This window comes from Lissotriton vulgaris, chromosome 5 (genome assembly GCF_964263255.1).
Source record: "Lissotriton vulgaris chromosome 5, aLisVul1.2, whole genome shotgun sequence".
In the NCBI taxonomy this organism is placed as follows: domain Eukaryota; kingdom Metazoa; phylum Chordata; class Amphibia; order Caudata; family Salamandridae; genus Lissotriton; species Lissotriton vulgaris.
Genome location: NC_141693.1, coordinates 54,846,244 through 54,866,726, shown reverse-complemented (window position 1 = coordinate 54,866,726; position 20,483 = coordinate 54,846,244). Strand labels below are relative to the sequence as shown.

Here is a 20,483-nt window from a genome sequence, read left to right as displayed (position 1 = left end):
CTCTGTCCATCACCACCCCTTGTTGTTAAATATTTTGTTCACCCTAAGCGTGGAAGGGTATACTCAGATGTGAGTCCCTTGCTCATTGCACCATCAGGATTCAAGCAAGCCGGGCCGACGACGGCTGAAATGCCAGAAACCGGTCCCCGGTAGCTTGTTTCCTTCCCAGTGTAAGAATTGGCTTGGTAGTTTGGTTTGCCCTGTTCCCATCATGCACTGGGACAGGAACAGACTAATTTGCATATAGCCAGGTTCTGAGCTGGGATGGTGCAGTGAGCTAAAAAACGGTGTTGGATCTAGCCCTGATCTCTTGACTGGGTGAGAGTATTCTGCTTAATTCAGAAACTCTGTCCATCACCACCCCTTGTTGTTAAATATTTTGTCCACCCTAAGCGTGGAAGGGTATACTCAGATGTGAGTCCCTTGCTCATTGCACCATCAGGATTCAAGCAAGCCGGGCCGACGACGGCTGAAATGCCAGAAACCGGTCCCCGGTAGCTTGTTTCCTTCCCAGTGTAAGAATTGGCTTGGTAGTTTGGTTTGCCCTGTTCCCATCATGCACTGGGACAGGAACAGACTAATTTGCATATAGCCAGGTTCTGAGCTGGGATGGTGCAGTGAGCTAAAAAACGGTGTTGGATCTAGCCCTGATCTCTTGACTGGGTGAGAGTATTCTGCTTAATTCAGAAACTCTGTCCATCACCACCCCTTGTTGTTAAATATTTTGTCCACCCTAAGCGTGGAAGGGTATACTCAGATGTGAGTCCCTTGCTCATTGCACCATCAGGATTCAAGCAAGACGGGCCGACGACGGCTGAAATGCCAGAAACCGGTCCCCGGTAGCTTGTTTCCTTCCCAGTGTAAGAATTGGCTTGGTAGTTTGGTTTGCCCTGTTCCCATCATGCACTGGGACAGGAACAGACTAATTTGCATATAGCCAGGTTCTGAGCTGGGATGGTGCAGTGAGCTAAAAAACGGTGTTGGATCTAGCCCTGATCTCTTGACTGGGTGAGAGTATTCTGCTTAATTCAGAAACTCTGTCCATCACCCCTTGTTGTTAAATATTTTGTCCACCCTAAGCGTGGAAGGGTATACTCAGATGTGAGTCCCTTGCTCATTGCACCATCAGGATTCAAGCAAGCCGGGCCGACGACGGCTGAAATGCCAGAAACCAGTCCCCCGTAGCTTGTTTCCTTCCCAGTGTAAGAATTGGCTTGTTAGTTTGGTTTGCCCTGTTCCCATCATGCACTGGGACAGGAACAGACTAATTTGCATATAGCCAGATTCTGAGCTGGGATGGTGCAGTGAGCTAAAAAACGGCGTTGGATCTAGCCCTGATCTCTTGACTGGGTGAGAGTATTCTGCTTAATTCAGAAACTCTGTCCATCACCACCCCTTGTTGTTAAATACTTTGTAAATATGGCGCAACAAGGCACATTTTTTACGCCACTGGTGTGTCACAAAAAGTGACGCACCGGCGGCGTAAAAGTGATGTACAGCCTCATAAACGAGGCCCTTACTATCTGGTCTGAGCAGGCGGTGAATACTCGCAGGTGCTTCTGTTCTGTTCTGGGCGGGGGTGGGGCAGGAAGGAAAGGAGAAAGGTCGTTTTGATGAGGGGTCATGCAAGCAAAAGAAAAGGGTGGCAGTGACTGGAGAACTCGGCGTGGTTACTGTTATAACAAAATTAAAGAAAGGTGCACGAGTCTGAAGAGCAGTCACCTTAACCTTCATAACAGGTCTGAAACATCCTCTCCAATCCCTGCCCTCCTTATCCAATCCATCCCACTCACAGGCGCACGTGTCCACCGCTCCTAATAACACCTCACGCCTTCCCTTTACTAATCCACTTCAGTCATTTCACCCCTTTCAAAGCAATGCAGGAAATGCACGAACTGAACACACAACTAATCAACAAGGACACTAAAAAGCACCTTTACCACTAATCTTCTACCTTTTTACCTCTAACCTTGGGTTCCGGAGTAGCATGCAACTCACCACAAGGCGCTTCAATGCCTCATCAGGGGTACTAAACACTATATAAATAGGATTTTCGATAACAATTACAACAGGTTTTGGGCAGAATGAGGATGAGCAAGAACAGGACAGATGCAGACCAACACATAATCATGTGCATTACTGAGCGCCCCCTACTGCCAGTCCCTGTGATCACACCCAAACATAGACAACCTAGACACTCACATAATTGCCACACAATGCACAGACCCAACCTCATTCACATCCCACTAACTACCAATCACCCTCAAACTACAGAACACACATTCCAACTCATGCTCAGTAATGCTCGTACTGCGGTGCGCTACGCACCAGGCATCACAGACCTCATCACCTATTACAAGCTGATGCCCTCTTCCTCACAGAAAGATGGTTCATCCCCACAACTTCTCACATTCCAGACATCCTACTTCTCACAGGCTACATCTTCGCGGCCCGTGCAGCTAAGAGTGGTGAGGTGGTGGGGCCACGTTTGAGGGGATTCGACAGACGACCACGAGGGTCAATTAAATTAATAATTAATTTTCCATCGTCGTCATCTGTCGAAATATCTCCCCACCACTGCTCTAACCTGCACTGCCCGTGGCTGGAGTCCACCCTCTTAAACCTCTCAGACAACGCAAGCTCAAAAACACACAATACACACCTTCATCAATACACTGAACATGGTGTAGCATGTCACACAATCAACACACTTCAAAGGCCACATCCTTAGCCTTGACATCACAACAACACCAACAATCCAATGTAATCCACCCAAACCCTCCAAATGCAGTGACCGCTCTCATCCCCCTGTCATCTGTATCTCCCTGCTCCACGTACTGAAAACAAACCAGGGCCAACACAAAAGAGATCCAAACTATCGAAACCCTTAAAGACTTCTCCATGGACAACCTAATGCTGGAGCTTCTCTCTCACCCTAAGAACTCCATATCTGAATACAACTCCCTTCTAAACAACTGCAACAATGCTTTGGAAAGATACGTTAACATCCACACCCCAATTACAACATGCAAGTGCAAGATAAAGCCATCAGCACCCTGATAATCAAAAGACCAGGGTGCTGAAAAGATAAAATGATCCATTCACAGGCAGGAAAGAAAATGCAAGAAAACTGGAACTTAAGGGACTTCTGGATACTGAAGTCCATTCCACTCACCACCTAGGCAACTGATCACATTGGCTAGAATGCTAGAATAACACCATCAAGAAAACCACTAACAGAAGCAAAACGTTCTTCAAAACAGTCAAGCACTGAAACAACTCCCTTCTAGCTCGTACTGTTCCAGACTCCACAGAAAAGTGCAATGACACCAACCTCATCTTCAGTGAAAAAATACAGAAGATGCAACAGCACATCAATGGCACAAGGCCGGCTTCGTCTCTCATCCCCGCCCCTTCCCACAGAATCCTGCAATGGTCAACCTTCAAAGCCAAATCTCTCCCAGATCTGACTGACAACCTCATGTCCCTCAAAGCCACTTCTTGAAGCTCTCAATACAGACCAGATCCTCCCATTCCTAACCAACCCAACACTACACCCTGATGACCTCGCCAACTACCAGCTCTTCACTCACCTACCATTCATCAGCAAGATCAGTGGAACAGCAGTGTATGTTCAAATACAATATCACATCAGTGATAACCATCGCCGGCACGGCTCTAAGTCTGGCTTCAGATCGCGCTCCAGCACGGAAACCACCACCGGACACATCGTAGATAACCCCACCCAGACTACAGATGGAGACGACCCCGCCTCCTGATAATGCTGGACCTCTCAGCCGGCCTTTGACACAGTCGACCATCCCACCCACAAAAGCACCGTAGCTTCACCAATGGGATTTACCAGCAATGCCCTTCACTGGTTCTCCTCCTGCTTTTCCATTCAACGCCAGTTTGCTCGCATGGGCACCTCCACATCACAAAAGATCTCATGTGGTTTCCCAGAGGGTTCCATATTGTCTCATGTCATCATCAACCTGTACATGGAGCCACATGGTGTTTTACTAGCTAGGACCATCCAGTCACGGCTGGTGTCGTGGCAAAATGTTAGGGCTGGGGGACTTGGGGGGGGGGACAACAATAACACCAGGGCTGGCCAAACCCACACGGCCACTGATAGCATTGCACCTACCACTCCTCCTCCTTTTATTTATTTGATTTAATTTTATTTGAAAGGTTTTATAAAGCATGAACATGACCCATCAGAGTATCAGAGCGCTGTACACAAAGCATGCAAGATGAACGGGGAAAGCTAGTAAATTAGAATGTGTAGGTAGTCCGGTAAGTAGTGACGCCAGAAGGATCATCCAAGGTGATAGAAGGTATCATGCTTCAATGAACATTAAAAACAAAGCTGTAGACAAAAAGTTAAAGTTAGTTTGGGCGGCTTCCAGTCTATCGTTGCAGGTAGCTATTCAGGAGCAACTCTGACTTCTTTTTTTAATGTGGCAATTGAGGGGTTAGATCGGGAGGAATAGTGTTCCAAATTCTCTGAGCAAGACCAGGGAAGACTCAGTTATCAGTTCTCTTCTTACTGAATTTTTGTGGTTTCCACAATAAATTCTTAGAACTTCTTAGGGATTGATTGAGGCCGGATAGTTCAAGTTTTTTTGCCAGGTAAGCTGGAGTGTTATTGTAAAGCGGCTTTTGCTCAAGCAGGCTATCTTGAAACGAATCCTTGTTTCGAAGGGGAGCCACTTGAGATTAATTAAGTCTGGTGTGATGTTCACATGTTTTCTTGAGCCTGTGATGAGTCTGGCTGCAGAGTTTAGAGTAGCCCTTAAAGGGGCCACTTTGACTTTGGGCAGTCCAGCCAGGATAACAATTCCGTAATCTTAGAAGGAGATAACTAAGGATTGGACTGCAAGCTTCATGCCATCAGGAGGAACGAAGGGTTTGATTTCCCTTAACATGTTGATTTGGTGATTATCTCCTCTTGTTGTTGCGCTGATGTGGTCTTGTATAATAAGGTGTTTGTCCAGAGTTATGCCTAATGATCTAATGGAATCCACAACACAAGGAGTAAAATTGAGGACCGTTAGTTGTTTGAGACAGTCCTGAATGGGTGTAGAATGATTGTGAGGGGAAATCAGGAGGAATTCGGTTTTCAAAGTATTTAGCATAAGGTGATTGTGAGTTAACCAAAGGTGAGCTTTCACAAGTGCCGAATTGAGAGTTATGATGTCATCCGGTGTAGAAAGTTTCATGTACAATTGGGTATCATCTGCGTACATGTGCTAATGTATGTTTGATTGGTTCAGAAGTTAGGTGAGAGGTTCCATGAACAGGTTGAAGAGCGTGGGTGATAGTGCAGATCATGAGGCACTCCAATTGAGACTGGGATGCTGTTAAAGAGGGAATAATGGACTTTAACTCTTTGAGTTCTAGTATGTAGGAACAAGGCAAACCAATTTAAGACTAGGCGCCTGATAACCCCATCCTTTTTTCAAGAAGATCAATCATGTTGTCATGTTTGACCATGTCAAACACCGAGGGCAGATCAAGAAGTGTAAGTAGACAACTTTCATTCTTTTCCAGGAGTCTCAGGGTGTCGTCAACGACGTGTGCCAGAGCAGTTTCAGTAATATGTCCCGTTCTGAAGCGTGATTAATATTGGTCAAGGAGTTAAAATTGTTTGATGTGATTAGATAGTTGTGTGTGTACGCATTTCTCAAGTACTTTGGCTAAAGTCACGATACTGAAAATAAGTCCTAGTTGTTAGGATCAGTTAGGTCTGCATTTGGCTTTTCGGGGATGGGGAGACTTGACCCATCTTGAGGCAATCAGGAATGAGTCGTTGCCGTAGAGATTCATGGACAGTTTTAGACCAGAGTGCGAGCACGGAGCATATAAGTTGTTTGAAGAGATTGGCGGGCAGAGGATCAGTCAAATGATTTGAAGGTTTTAATTAAGTTATAGATTTGAGTAGCTCAACATCATCTTGTAGTATAAAGGTATTACACGATGCCTGATTTTTTGGAGAGTAATAAATAGAGCCAGAAAGAGAAGAACTCATCTGGGTTAGCAGAGAGGCAGTGGGCTGGGACAGAGAGTGCTTATTTTAGACTTTTTCCTATATTTTTAACCAATGTATTTTAATGATATCTGTTGTACAGAAAAACTTTTCAAAGCTGATTCATGGTTTAATATCCCTTTTAATTATTGCACTGTATAGTTGATTGTTAGCTCTAAACTTTTTTTTACTGTTGGAAGGACATGTACTTTTTAATTGTGATGTGCTTTTTAAGATATTTTATATCGAAATAAAGCTTTGTTCAAGTCAAGCTTATTTGGTGTGATGCGTAGTAGCACTAGTTCGATCTTTCTTGTCTTTTCAATGTAGTGGGCAGAAAACTCCTGGATTAGGCCCTGCCCCAAGACTCGGCCAGGAAAGAAAAAAAAATGATCATAAACCTGCTTCATTATCATTTTACTTTTCAAGTTTTCAGCGTAGTCGGCAGACGTTGACGAGGTAAAAAAGAAAAACACCTTGTGGTGGAGTCGGCGATGCAGCGAGCGGAAGGTTCTCTTTTTCTTTTTAATTTACCTCGTCGACATTTGTCGACTCCCACCCCACCCAGACCCATAGCCCCACCACTCTTACCTGCACGACCGCTCCTGAGAAAGACATTGCCAAAAAGCAGATGGCCTGTTACCAGTTTTTTCTAAAGAAAATGAAGCAGTGTCTTCCACAAAGCAACTTCGGACGTGCTGTTCAAGCCCTCGTACTCTCGTATCTGGATGGTGAAATGCTCTGCCTGTTGAAGTCCGAGACTCAACACTCACATCACGTAGAGGCTTCATACACACTGCAGCACCTCTCGTGCAGGGTCTGAAGAAATATGATTATATCACCCCCACCCTGATGGAACTTCGTTGGCTCCTATTACCAGCCTGCACCATCTTCAAAACCAGCTGCATCATTTACAAAGCCAAGACAACCAGCACTCTGCTAATCTTACAAACTCACCAAATCTCATGGTTCTGGGCACACCCGCAGCCAAAAGACACCACCAGACTGCAGACTGAGGCCCTGATTACGAGTTTGTTGTAATATTCCAAGCCATGCTTAAACAGGGGTTTACTTTCAAAATTATGAGATTGAAGGTATTTAATGCATCCGATAATTATCAGTTGTGTTAAATGGTAAACTACCATTACTATGCGGCCTCTACTTCGAATTACCATTTGTTAGCATCTATTTCTTAGCAGATAACATTGCTACGCATGCTTTAAGTACGCAGGCTTCTTCTACGGTATAATAAAATAGAGGCAAAATGCCTAGTAAATGTATTCGATATATTTTTTTGCCAAGAAAAAGCATTTTAATCAGATTTGTATGCATTTGCGAAGTAAATGCATGCAAAATTAAAATTTTCATAGTGATAGTATTTGCGAAGTAAAAACTTCGTACTAAAAGCATGTTAACTATTGCTTTGCGAAGTAATGACACATATTCGTGTTAAATACCTCACCTTTCGTTAAATTTCGGCAGGTCAATTCTGTCTAAATTTAACAGGGAAAAACCAATCTGTGTTTACCATATCATGTGGATTTTGGTGCATTAAACACCAAAATCTGCATGCTATTTACGAAAACCTTGCAATAGGTGCTATTTATTGCACCCAACGAATAATGTACCCCATGGTATCATTACTTATCAGGTGCATTAAATAGCCCTTAACCTCATATTTCGGCCCTTAGAAGTGTTCAAAAAATAACAAGAAAACAGGCCAATTCCTTCTATGCATCCTAGATACGGAAATATGGAACAGCATCCCTGTGTCCATGAGGACAACCCCAACGCTGCTCCACTTTAGGAAAGAGTTGAAGATGCACCTCTTGTAAAAACACTACATTACAAGGCCGTCCACAATTCGGCTTTCTCTCCTATTATTCACAGACTGTGTGACGCTATATAGAGCGCGCCCCTGCCTTTTGGCTAGGTACACGCTATAGAGATACCATATACATGCATACATACACACCCGTTAGAGCATGGGCAGCTGCAGCTTCCATTGCAAACACTGTGCAATGGAAACCCTTCCCTCCAAGCTTGCATGGAGGGAAGGGTTCAAGTGCATAGTGCCAATATATGCAACACCTGCCATCCCCCCATACAGCAATCTCCTAGAGAAATAACCAGACAAGACACCTTCTTTGTGGAGAAAACTGCTGCAGGTTTATTAGCATTGCAAATATGCCAACATGGTGAGTTATCTTACGGGTGAACCCAAGGCAGGCAGCCCCTCGCCGCCTGCCACCTGTTGAGCCAAATTACTCTGTTGGCCTATCCAAAGTGTGTTTGCCATATTTTGGGGGAGGGAAGTCTCTTCCACCAGTGAACCAACAGCCCACCCCCTTGCTCATGCCCAATAAAGGGGTGGAGCCTGCCAGGCAACCCCCGATTGCTCAGGCCCATAACCACCTGTAGGACTAACAGGGCTCCGTCGCTCCTCCAGGGTCCAATGCGAGGACCTCCCTTTGGAAGTTTGGCCTTTGCACCCTTGTTGTGCTCCTGCAGAGGGTACCCGTATGTACCTTGTAGTGGGCAAAGAGGGTGCCCAGTGGGTGGTGAGAGGTATATGTACCTCACCCCCGCCTCCTCTACCCGGAAGTGACGCGGCACACTGGACCCCTGAGGGTCCCAAACACTGGGAGGCTGCCTCCTGTGCCATCTTGTGGCACTAAGGCGGCCGCTCTCTTAGCGGGTCTCCTTTGTGGACCCCAGGCAGCCTGCAGAGCACTAGCAACCGGTCTGGGTAACGGGAAAGAATGGTCTCAGAATAGGCGCCGTTGTGACACAGTGTGAGAGGGCGGAGGCCTTGAAGCGGAGGCTGACGGGCTGGTGTGTCAAGGCCGTAGCTGCATCAGAGCCTTTGTCTCCCAACTGTGCGAACGCAATGACGCAGAGTGTCTCTAAACCTGGAAAATGGAGGTATTTAAATGTTCTGTAAATGTGAATTTTAAAGTGTAATTTCATTTTAAATGATAAACTAGGTAGATATCCTTAGCTTGATTCGAGGGAGCAGCGCAAGTGCAGCAAACAGAATCTAGTAGGGAGGACTGGGACGACTGGGCCCCCCATGGAAGCAGCGCTGGCGCGTGCTGTTGGAGAGCGGGCCTGCACCAGCAGCAAAAAAGACAAAGTGACATCCCAGAGTCTAGCTCACTGCTTTGTCTTTTAGAAACTAATCCATATTTTAGAGAGCCCTAACCTTCAAATTAACCGCATCGCTGCAGCGGCTTTTCCCGCTGTGTGCGGCGTTTTTCAAAATACCGCGTTACATGACGAGCTCAGCTCGTCATCAGCATCGAAGGGGTTAAAATATCTATTACATATTTATTTGTTTGTGAATTAAATAAAATATTTCATATTTAAGTATTTATGTGATGTATGCTTTTTTCTGTATTTTTATATATTTTTTGTTAAAATTGTAGAAATTGTTTATAGTGTAGTGCAGTGATACTCATAGTACAGTCCAGTGACCGCATGCGGCCCTCCTGACGGGTACATGCAGCCCCCTGGGCAGCAGCAGCACTGGGCTGCTATTTAAACGGCTTAGCACTAACATGGGAAAAATATATATATACATTAATCACTTATTTAAAGGTTAATTGCAGTTAGGGAAAGGAATTAGCTAGGCCCTTAACTTTAGGAACACCTTCAGTTGTAAATACAGCCACTAGGTATACATGCTTTGTTTCCCCTACCCCCCGCTGGCATCAGTGCGGCCCTCTGTCTCGCCATAGACCAAACGTTGTGGTCCCCGGGGAGATGCTTGTGAGTACCCATGATGCAGTGGTTATAAAGCATAAGTGGTGGAAGGTGGATGTGTGTTATGGGCTATGTCATGTAGAATGTTGGAGGTGTAAGTTGTAAGTTGACCTGGGTGGAACTTGCAGAGTTTTATTAGATGGAATTCTGTGGAGTTACAAAAGAAATCAATAAGACTTCATGGAAATCTGCGAACAGTTGGAAAAATGCACATCCGGCCATTCGCGCAGCTTTTTTAGGCCAGTAGCGCGTTCCGCACTGAACAATCTGTGCATACGGCACCGCGCGGTGCAGCAGAGGGCGCGGCTTCACGACTGTCTTGATTTTGCTGCTACTCAACTAGACTTTCTACTTGAAGGGCAGCTTCGGACCGCAAACAGTCTCGACCGCCCGCTTTGCAGAGATCTCACAGGATGCCTTCCTAGCGACCGAAAACCACACTAGAAGACACCAAATCTCGCTCGCCAACTCACTATTTTCTATCCGCATATGAAAAAACTCTGTCACGAGGTGGATGGCATCATTTGACCGGAACTCTGTATTACAAGCATAACACGGCCAACATGCTACCAATGCCGCCTGCAGAGAGGAATGTACCAGACTCCACTAGTTGTATGCAGTGGACATGGTGGAGCAGACTGTAGGGAGTGATGTAGAGTGGAAGATGTATGTGGCCGCGTAGGGTGCCGCGGTTGTTCAGTCTATGCGGTCAGGTCAAAAAAGGGCAGATTTACAAGAAGCTGACACATCTGTAGAGATGCGTCAGTATCCCTGTGCCAGCCAGCGAAACCATGGTGCAAGGATTGACAGATGTGTCAGTTGGCACAAAAGTAATGCATTGCTTGAGTTGTGTCGCAAGCACGACGCAACTCCAGCAATGCAATGCATGTTGAGGCCTACTCTCACTATGCTGCGTCACTCCTTATGCTTCAAGCAGGCATAAGGTTTATACACAGTGGGGTCCTAGAAGTGACACAGTGAAATCTTGTAGATTTCAGTGAGTCACTTTTACGAGGCTTTACTGTGTATGAACGCCCACCCTGCATACATTATACTTGACACAGGTATAATGTGACTCAGGTCTTCACAACGTGACACATCTCCCTAGATGCGTCACGTCGTAAATCGGCCGCATTTTGTAAGCAGCTGTTGCGCCACAAAAATTGATGCTACGGCATCGCAAAAGTGTCACATGAGGTTTGTAAATCTGCCCCGTAAAGTGTAGGTGGATAGGCTATGGTACTCTAAGAAGTATGTGGTGAATGTATTGAGGTGTAGGTAGGGGTGTATGTGATGATGTAGAGTGCTAGTGATTTAGGCCATAGATGGTGTAATTGATGGCTCTAGTGTGCAGGTGGTGGTGTATTGTACGTGACAAAGACACGTCTGCCAGCTCACATGGTGCCACAGTGCGTTACAGGGTATCAGCACCCTTCACACAACTCGATGAAGAGAAATTATCACACAGCGACCACTAGGGTGCGCTGGGACTCCTACACAGAGTAGGCTGCTGTCACGTCCACTGGGTCTCCACTCTGGTGGTACAAACTTCCCAAGGAGATCGTCTCACTCCTGCTCTCCGCACCCCGGCTCACACTGAGGGAATCACACCAGGGCTTGTAGGTCTGCAGATGCCGTTGAGTGGGGAGTAGGGTGTGGGGTCTCCGGTGTAGGCTGTAGAGCACAGATACTGGTGTGGGGTATAAAGCTTGTGTGGTGGTAATTATGGCGGTGTAGGCTGTGGTGGGGCAGGACGCAGGGACTTGTGTAGGGGTTAGTGTGGGTGGTGAGCTGGTGGGTAGATGATTGTGCAGTGAAATAGTGCCGTCAGTAGGTGCAGTTCGTGGACAGTGTAGGCCCGGGCTTTAAGTGGGCCGGGTCTCAAGGGGTCTGAGCACGGCAGTTTTTTTCTGGGGGCCTCGAAACGGGTCTCTTTCGGGCTCTGTTTTGAGCCCTGACACAGGCAGCCCGTTTTTATCCCAGACTGCAGTGACAGCTGTTTGCTGTCACTGCAGTCTCGAAAAAAGTGCCAGAGCGCAAAACAAAGCCTGATAGAGACCCGTTTCGAGACAGCACCAGGCACATAATGCGCTGCTCACGCTGCTCACTTCTCAGTAGTGGAGAAGTTACAGCATGACGTTATGCCAGGGGAGCGTTGTGGGGGAAGGGAAATCCTTTAAGAGTCATTTTCTTTCTGGATGTCCCTTCTCTTTCTGAAACTCAGGAACAGTAACATTGTGGTAGGGTCACCAGGGATTTATTTGGAAGCTTTGTCAATCTTATATACAAGTCATAGTTGCAGCTTATTTATCTTATGCAAGTAATAACCATTGACAAAGCCAATATCCCTTACTTAATGTAGGTATGATGTTACTTGTATCAAATATCTGGATGCAATGACAGAAACAGCAAAATACAAGTCGGGCGGCATACTAGCTAAGCACAGATTTTTTGCGTAAGTGATTTAAAGCCACGCCCCTAATTACACTGACCACGCCCCTTTGAGAGACCCCCCCCCCCAGTTTTTTCATCCCACTTAAAGCCCTGGTGTAGGCAGAGCCCTTCCCTCAGCCCAGCCACAGACACGTTACCCCCTGAACAGCCATGTGCCACTGAAACAAAACTTCAATATCCCACCCTCCCGGGGGTGCATGATGGCTCAGCGATCACAACATTCACCTCCAGGCTCAGGTACGACTAGCAGCTCATTCGTGTGTAAGGAAGTAGACACAGAGTCCCGGCTCACCCTCTGACACCACGAGGACCTTGTTTGCATATACTCCACAAAAGAAGGGGATGTCTGTTGGATCTATTCAATCTGTCTTGTTTCGTGGGTCCAGTGAGGAGATTACCTTACATCCCAAAGAGAGCTGGCCCGTCCCCAGAGAGAGGTTAAGAAGTGTGACCTTCTGCAACCATCTGTCGTGCACGCGCACGGCTTAGCAGTAAATAGTTGTGCTGCTCAAAATAATAGAGTCCACACAAGTTTTTGTTGGGAAATGTTTGCTGCACGATTATTACATGCAAGGAGTATGCCAACTTGGTGGGTTAACTTCCGGGTGATCCAAGGTCAGGCAGCGGTGACTCACCTAACTGGCCCTGCCCACCTGATTTGCCAGCTGCACCGTGGTCAATCCAATCGGTGCTGCCATTTGTGTGGGGGTTATCCCCCTCACATGTCATGGACCACTGGTCCATAACTTTTACTCACGCCCTTTTAGGGGCGGAGCGTAACCAGGTGGCCCCCGGTTGCTCAGGCTTGCAACCGCCCGAGAGACTAGCGGGGTACCGTTGTTCTCAACCAGGGTCCTGCGGTAAAGACTCCTGGGATTTTGGCACCATGCACCCTTACTGGGCTCCTGAAAGGGTACCCTGCATACCAACCAGGCTCAGGATCGCCTTGTAAGTCTGCCACAGCCTTGGATGTGGCCCCCGTCACATCCAGGGCCCCCACCCACCCTGGCAGACTCCATAACCTCCTGCAACGTGTGGTTACCAGTCCTTCTAGCTGGACATTTCCCATCTACCTCTGCAGGTGGTCCCCGTCCCTGTCGGGGAAACCTTGTAGTGTATCCACTCAAGGAACCATGCCTTATTTACAAGCGCCTCTTATTTTATTTGATTCTGAATTAAAGTTGGATCAAGCTCTCCTGCTTGGTTTGCTGGCGCATGGCTTATTTACCCCATCTTAGGCAGGTTTGCTGGCCTCCACTTAAATTGGGAACTACTGCTCTGTTTAACCACAGCTTCATTTACCCATCCACTGAAAAGGTTTGCCGGCCTGCCCGAAATTAAAGCAACTACTCTCTACTTTAACCGCAGTTCAGGGTGAAATCCGTATGGTGCACTGTGCCAATACAGGCCTAATTGTTAGGTGTTGCCGGGTTGTGCATTACCCATCACCGCCCGGCCACTGATTTCATCATACGCTGGAAAACATAAAGGAGTTCGCCTCCCAGGCCCACGGTATATTGTATTTTTTTTTTAACTAGTTATTGTTTGTGGCCAAGACCATACCGTTATCTCTGCCAGCCGGCCTCCTCCTGTCCAGAAGTACCACGCCAGCCAGAATTCTTACCCAAACGGGAATGCAAAACTACTGCTCTTCGTAACCCTGGTTATGTCTGATTCAATCCATTGTGCACTGTGTTCAATTTGTGCCTTTCATTTGGGGTTGACTAAGCCCTTGTTTACCCAGTACTTGATTATTCTCATAAATGGGGGTTCAAACTGATCACAGTGTACCGCACCAGCACTCGAAATTTACCTGCTCCTTCCAAATGTGAAAGCAGCTGTGTTCTAATAAATGCATCTAACCCTTCTTTCTCCCCCTCGTTGGAGTTGCAGCAGACACTTTTTTGGAAAGGCAAACTTACACAACCCTTTTCTAAAACCCCACTATCTGCGGGTTCCTGGCACTGTACCCTTATGCCCATATATGGCCAATGTAGTGTCTATAGCCTCGCGCCTGCCTCCCATAGTCTGCTTCATTACATGACTGTATTGCCTTCCAGCCCTTCACCTTCTGACTGCGATATATAGCTGCTGCGACGCCATGCGGATGTCCCCTCCCAGCGCAATTTGTGCACTTCCCATCTTCTGCTAATGTGTACCATGGAGCAGACAAGTGGGTGGGGACGGGGGGGGGGGGGAACAATTTGTACAGAAACCTGCCTTTTCATGAACAATGACATGCCAAATGTTCTTAATACATTGTAGCTCTTTAGTGTTTTAACACCTTGTTTCCCCAACTTTTGAGACAGCAGCACACTTGTTAGATGACAGCTACTATAGCTATCAGGGCGGGAATTTTATGCATAACTGAAGCAACCTGTGACATGCCCTCAGGCCCAAGTGCATATACTTTGATGAACTTAACCATACAACTGCACAGACCTTTTTGATTGCTAAACCATGGCGAACACATTAATGGTGTCAAATCTGATTTGAGGGAATGTTTGTATTGTGCACACTATTGCAGCCACCGCACCCTTTTTGGAGTGACAAATCACGCAGCCCACCAGGCTTCTTAACTGCAGTCCGATCACAGATACACACTACCTGCTGACCAGTTGTGACCCTTGATGCTTAATCCAGCTAAAGACCTAGTTCACTTCGTTGATTGATTGCCCCCCACAGAATCCAAGTTGAGTTTGGCTTACCTTCTTGTCACCTTGTGATTCATGTTGGAACATTTCTACCCCGCATAGCCAGAGAGTCTTGCGTATTATTAAACCAATGATAATCTAAGATTCCCAGTTTCATGTTTTGCCGCAGCTCACCTTTTGTGGGTCCGCTGGGACCCCTCTGCCTCTCTGCAAGTAACCTTGTTACTTAATACAGCTCCCTTAATGCACCTGCCTGTCACTCAAAGACACCTGGCAACAACATGACGCACTGCTGCTTGGAGAAGTGGGATTTTTGAGCCAAATGTACCCAGTCCATGTTCTCAGCATCTATCCTTTATAGAGGCTCCAGGTCGGATGACGTCTGTGTCAATGTCCTGGCAAGGCATACCCAATAGCCTGTTCCACATTGGTGACTATCCTACTATAATAGCAAAGGCTCAACCATCCGATGTGACATTAAGCAAGAGTGTCCTCATGTACTTGCCATGTATCCCTCCTTTCTTACAGGAATGTTGCCTGTTCATTTTAATCTGTGGTGTTTGCACCCAGACTCCCCTGGCTGTTTAACTGATAGCAATGTGAACAGTTGCTGACATTAATGGGGGAATCTCCCGGTTGCAACTTGAGATTTTACACTGCCCACCTTAATGTGCTATGTTATAAGCAGTTAGGTCCTAACATATATCTCTTCTCCTTGAAAAAAACCCGCTTTTTAATGAGAACCAAAATAAGTGCAAAATTTACCAGGGAACTTACCTCTAAATATCTCCGAGGTGGGGTGGCCGAAGAACCCAAGACACAGGCAGTGCCCAGATGAGAATGGCTCTACACAGCCGTAAGACCAGAGATACACATACATTAACCCACAGATACACCTCTGAGGTATGCTAACCTGCCCCAAATTCTGCCTCACCCTGCTCCTGAACTGTGAACATATTGCATGGGGGTGCAACCCCTCAGCCTCTGAAACTCTCAATGATATCAACTGGCTGAAGCTGCGACTAAATGCATTACATTTGTTTGCCCAGGCCTTTTGAAAGTATGTTTTATTCCATTACTCAGAGTCTGAGTGTTCTTGAGGTGGATGGAGGGACTAATACCTGCCTTCAAAGAACCAGACTTATTGTTTTAACAACATTTTTTGGACACATGCTGCAGAAAATGGCCATTCAGATCTCTGGTTCTAGCCAGTTGAAACATAAACTTGTGGCAATTGCCTGAGAAACCTCCGGATTTAATGCCTGAAGCCATATGACACCTTTACGGGAACCTGGAAGAGTAGGAAAATGGAGGACCCATGTGCCTCTGCTATGCCCATTTGGACTTTTGCATTCAAGGCCAACGTGATACACCCTGTTATGAAACCCCCCTGAAGAACAGCCAGCTGCTGCTCAACACAGGTGAAATCGTATCCAAAGCCTCTGCATGGAAATCAGGTGAATGTGCTACAGTCAGGTGATCAATGAAAGGGGCCCTTGCCCGAACCTCTGTGGCTTGAACGCTTGACTTGGAGAGGGCCCCGACACCAGGTGCGAAAGACCTTGCCTCAGAGCTACAGGTCATGGGTGCCAGGGTAGAGGGGGTTGAGGGGGGATGAAGTGGGCCTTAATCAGAGTTTACCTGTGCGCACACCTGTTTACAGTTGTTTGAGTGATAGGGTTCCTGGGCAACCTGAAAGCACGCCCCTGAAGCAGAGTGTACGTGTACGCACACCTGTTTACATTTATTTGGGTGTTAGGCTGACTGGTACACCATGGAAGCGCCCTCATGAAACAGGGTGTACGTACACCCGTTTACAGTTGTTTGGGTGATAGGGAGAAGGTGTGTCTGGGACACCCTGTGCATCCTTGGACAGAGCACACCAGTTTGTTGTTGGCAGCTGCTGCCTCTGCTGAGACACTGTTGTTATCCAGAGTGCGCAGGTACCGATGGAGGGTGCCAGATGGGCTGGGGAGAGAAGGGATGTCCAGACTGGAAGCTTTGGGCTCGTCGGTGGGTAGGTTCTCAGACATGGCACAGGGTCCTCCATCTGGGTGCCTGAAGGTTACACGCCCGAGCCTGCCACGGTGGGGCAGCATATTGCCAACAGTTATGTGGCACGGTGCCTGTAGGTCCTACGCCAGAGCCTGCCTTGGTGGGCGCTGCTTGATGCTGCCAGCGGTGACTCATGGATGCAGGCCTGAGGCGGGCTGCTCTGATTCAATAAACCAGAGGTGTTTAGCTCCGAGTATCAGCACTTGCCTGGCTATGCCAGTGTGTCTGTGAGGGGCAGGGTGAGCCAGAGCCCCCTGCCCATTCTCTTCACACACACACACACACACACACACACACACCAAGACATGACAGTCCTCTACCGCAACTAGCCATGCCATTGTGTCTGTGCGGGCCAACCAGAGCCTCCACCCCCCCCCACACACACACCAAGACCTGCGGGGACCTGCAGCACTCCAGCTGTGCAGGTGTGTCTGTGCGGGGCCAGCCAGAGCCCCCACACTAACACACTTTCAAACTTGACACAGAAGCCTTGGGCCACCTTGGCCATTCCTACCCTAATCTCGATTACACCCCACCCTGACATTAAATAGGCCACCGACAAATACAACTCCTGCATGGAATCCCTGATCAACAAATAGGCACCCCGAAGTGCAAATTATCTACACCATAACCCTCCAATCCTTGGTTCTCAAAAGAACTTTACGAAGAAAGAAAGCTTATCAGAAAGTGTGAGAAAGAATGGAGATTAGCACCCTCTGGCCTGAATATGACTAAGCTTCGGATAGTGTGAAAACAGTACAAAGACTGAATCCTTTGAGCCAAATCCTCTCACTTCAGATCACTCATGAATTCTGCAAAGAACAGACCAAAGCGCCTGTTCGAGGTTCTAGCACAAACTACAAACCCCCCCACCACTTCAGCTCTTGAGCCAACAGTGGCCCGCTGAAGCAAGCTTGTGGATTTCTTTGATAGAAAAGTCAGAGACATTCATATCCTGCTACACAACAGTGAACCTCAAGAAACTGAGATACTACTGTGCAAGGCACTTCATTTGTGGTCCTCTTTCTACCCATTTCCAAATGAGACCAACAGCGAATAATCTGCAAAGTTAAACCCTCGAACCACCCTCAGGACGCCATTCCAGGGCCTCTCAGCAAATCTCTTGCCACGCACCTACTCCACCTATGGACCAACATGGTCAACTCCTCTCTTCAACAGGGCCTTTTTCCAGAACAACTAAAAGTGGGTTAAGTCTCTCATCTCTTTAGGAAACAATCTCTCGACCCAGAGAACATGAACAACTACCACCCAGTCACCACACTTCCATTCTTAGGCAAAGTCATTGAAAGTTGCTTTGCTTCCAGCTTACTTCACACATTCGAACAAACAACCTCCTAGGTTGGCTCCACAGTACAGAAACTGTGATCCTACAAATAATCGACGACTCCCTTAGAATCCTCGACTCCGGAACTCCTACCTCCTGGTCCTCCTGGACTTGTCCGCTCCATTTGATGTCAACCATCTGGACCTCCTTCGCAGTCTTGAACAACGCACGGGCTGCGGAGGCACAGCCCTCAATTGATTCTCCTCTTACCTAACCAACTGCTTCAAAATATGAAAATGGGCAACGCGTTCCCGAGACCAGGCAATGCACATCAAGTGGTACCTCAAGGCTTGATCCTCTCCCCGACCCTCTTTAACCTGTACCTAGAACCACCATGTGTGAGTCTCAGAAATGCTGGGATTCTCTTCCACCTCTAAGCTGACGACACTCAAATATACATGAAACTTTCTTCCCCTAAACAACTTGCCCTCCTTTAAACCCCGCTCCTAAAGAGTCAAAACTGGATTTCTAACCATGATCTAAAACTCAACCCAACTAAACAGAATTTCTTTTGATCTCACCTCCGAAAGCAAAACTCCCAGTACAGGAATGGATGGCTAATCTTCCTGCCCTGCATGGCTGCCCTGCCATTGTCCAGAGTGCTAGATCCCTTGGTATCACACTTGACCATCATCTAAATCTCCACAGCCGCATCACAGCCAGAGCTAAATGCGCATGACACCAAATCAGGCAACTGTGGAGTGTCAGACAACTAATCGCGGCACAAGACCTCAAAACAGTGGTGCAATCTCTCGTCCTCTCAAGACTATACTGTGGAATTGCCCTTCTCTCAGACATTTGCAACGTTCATTGTGGCCCACTTAGGGCAACACTGCAGGCTGCAGCTGTGCGTTTCTTCTTAGGTCTCAAGAAATGTGACCACATGTCCCTGGCCCTGCTAACCCTCCAATAGCTTCCCATTGAAGCTCGGGCCCAGATGTATGATGTTACAACGTGATCATTTAGATTGCGGTACATTACATCGCTGTTTTTACAACGCAAGTCGTTACAACGACTTGCGCTGCAGGGCGCTGGACTTAGGAATTGTATGACTTACTATTCCAATTCCAGCCTACATACAGTAGGAGTAGTTGGAATAGTAAATCACACTATTCCTTAGTCTAGAGCGCCCTCCAGTGCAAGTCGTGGTAACGACTTGCGTTGTAAAAGCAGCCATGTAAATGTACTGCAGTGTTTTGACCGCGTTGTTAGGGTCGTTTCCCTCGGGCCCAATTCAAAACCGCCTGCTTTACCCACAGAGTGATGCACTCCTCTTCACCCTCCTCTCTAAATGAGAAACTGAAAATCTCTGGAGCAAATAAGGGTTCCAGAAGTGTCTAGACTCTGGCCCCTGCTCTTGGAACTCCCACCTTCAGTCGAGAACGGTACATGAGCCAGTCATTCTCTAGTAGTGCCACAGGAATCTGGAACTCCTTACCTCACTCCCTTCACCTAACATCCTGCATAGTCACCTTCAAAAAAGACCCCAAGCTCCTCCTATTTGACTGACACCTGCGTTAATCACCCTCGACCATCCCCAAGTACTCTATCCCGGAGACAAACTACCTTCACTGTGTTTCCCCACCATCTTAATCGATGCTTGAACCATGTACATCCCTTGTCCAATGGCTACTTTTGTCCTGGCCACAGCTACTGATGCAATATGTCTGAAGGTAATTATTGTAACTTACTGTACCCTTGTATCTTTCTACTGTTGTAAAGTGCTCTGATGCCTTCGGGTCATGTCCACCCTATTAAAAATAGCAAATAAATAAATAAGACCTGACCGTGATATGCCAGTGTGTCTGTCTGGGGCCAGGCAGAGCCCCGCCCCCCACATACACCCCACGGTCTGACAGTGACCGGCAGCAGCCAGCCCTGCCAGCGGGTCGTCTCATAGGAGGTCCTGATCCAAAAAGTCATGGCCTCAAACTTAAATAAATCCCACCAAGTCCTTGAGTATATTTCAGGGTCTATTATTCAACACTTTTTAAAAGATCATCGGTACGTCTGCAGAAACAGCCAACACGTGTTTTGAGGAGAACACTCTTTATCAAGGCTGTAAATCAAATGAAAAGATGAAAACATTTTTCAGGCATTCATTTTTAAGGCTATAAATCTATTAGATAAGAAACCCATAATACATCCAATATATCTAACCTTGATACAGCATGTATAC

The 20,483-nt window shown here is 47.1% G+C and overlaps 1 protein-coding gene across 1 annotated transcript in view; it reads left to right on the top strand.

Moving 5' to 3' along the window:
• The window catches only part of LOC147710136 (uncharacterized), a 148,843-nt gene that overhangs the window by 77,152 nt on the left and 51,208 nt on the right, over positions 1 to 20,483 (top strand). The gene's annotated exons all lie outside the window — the stretch shown is intronic.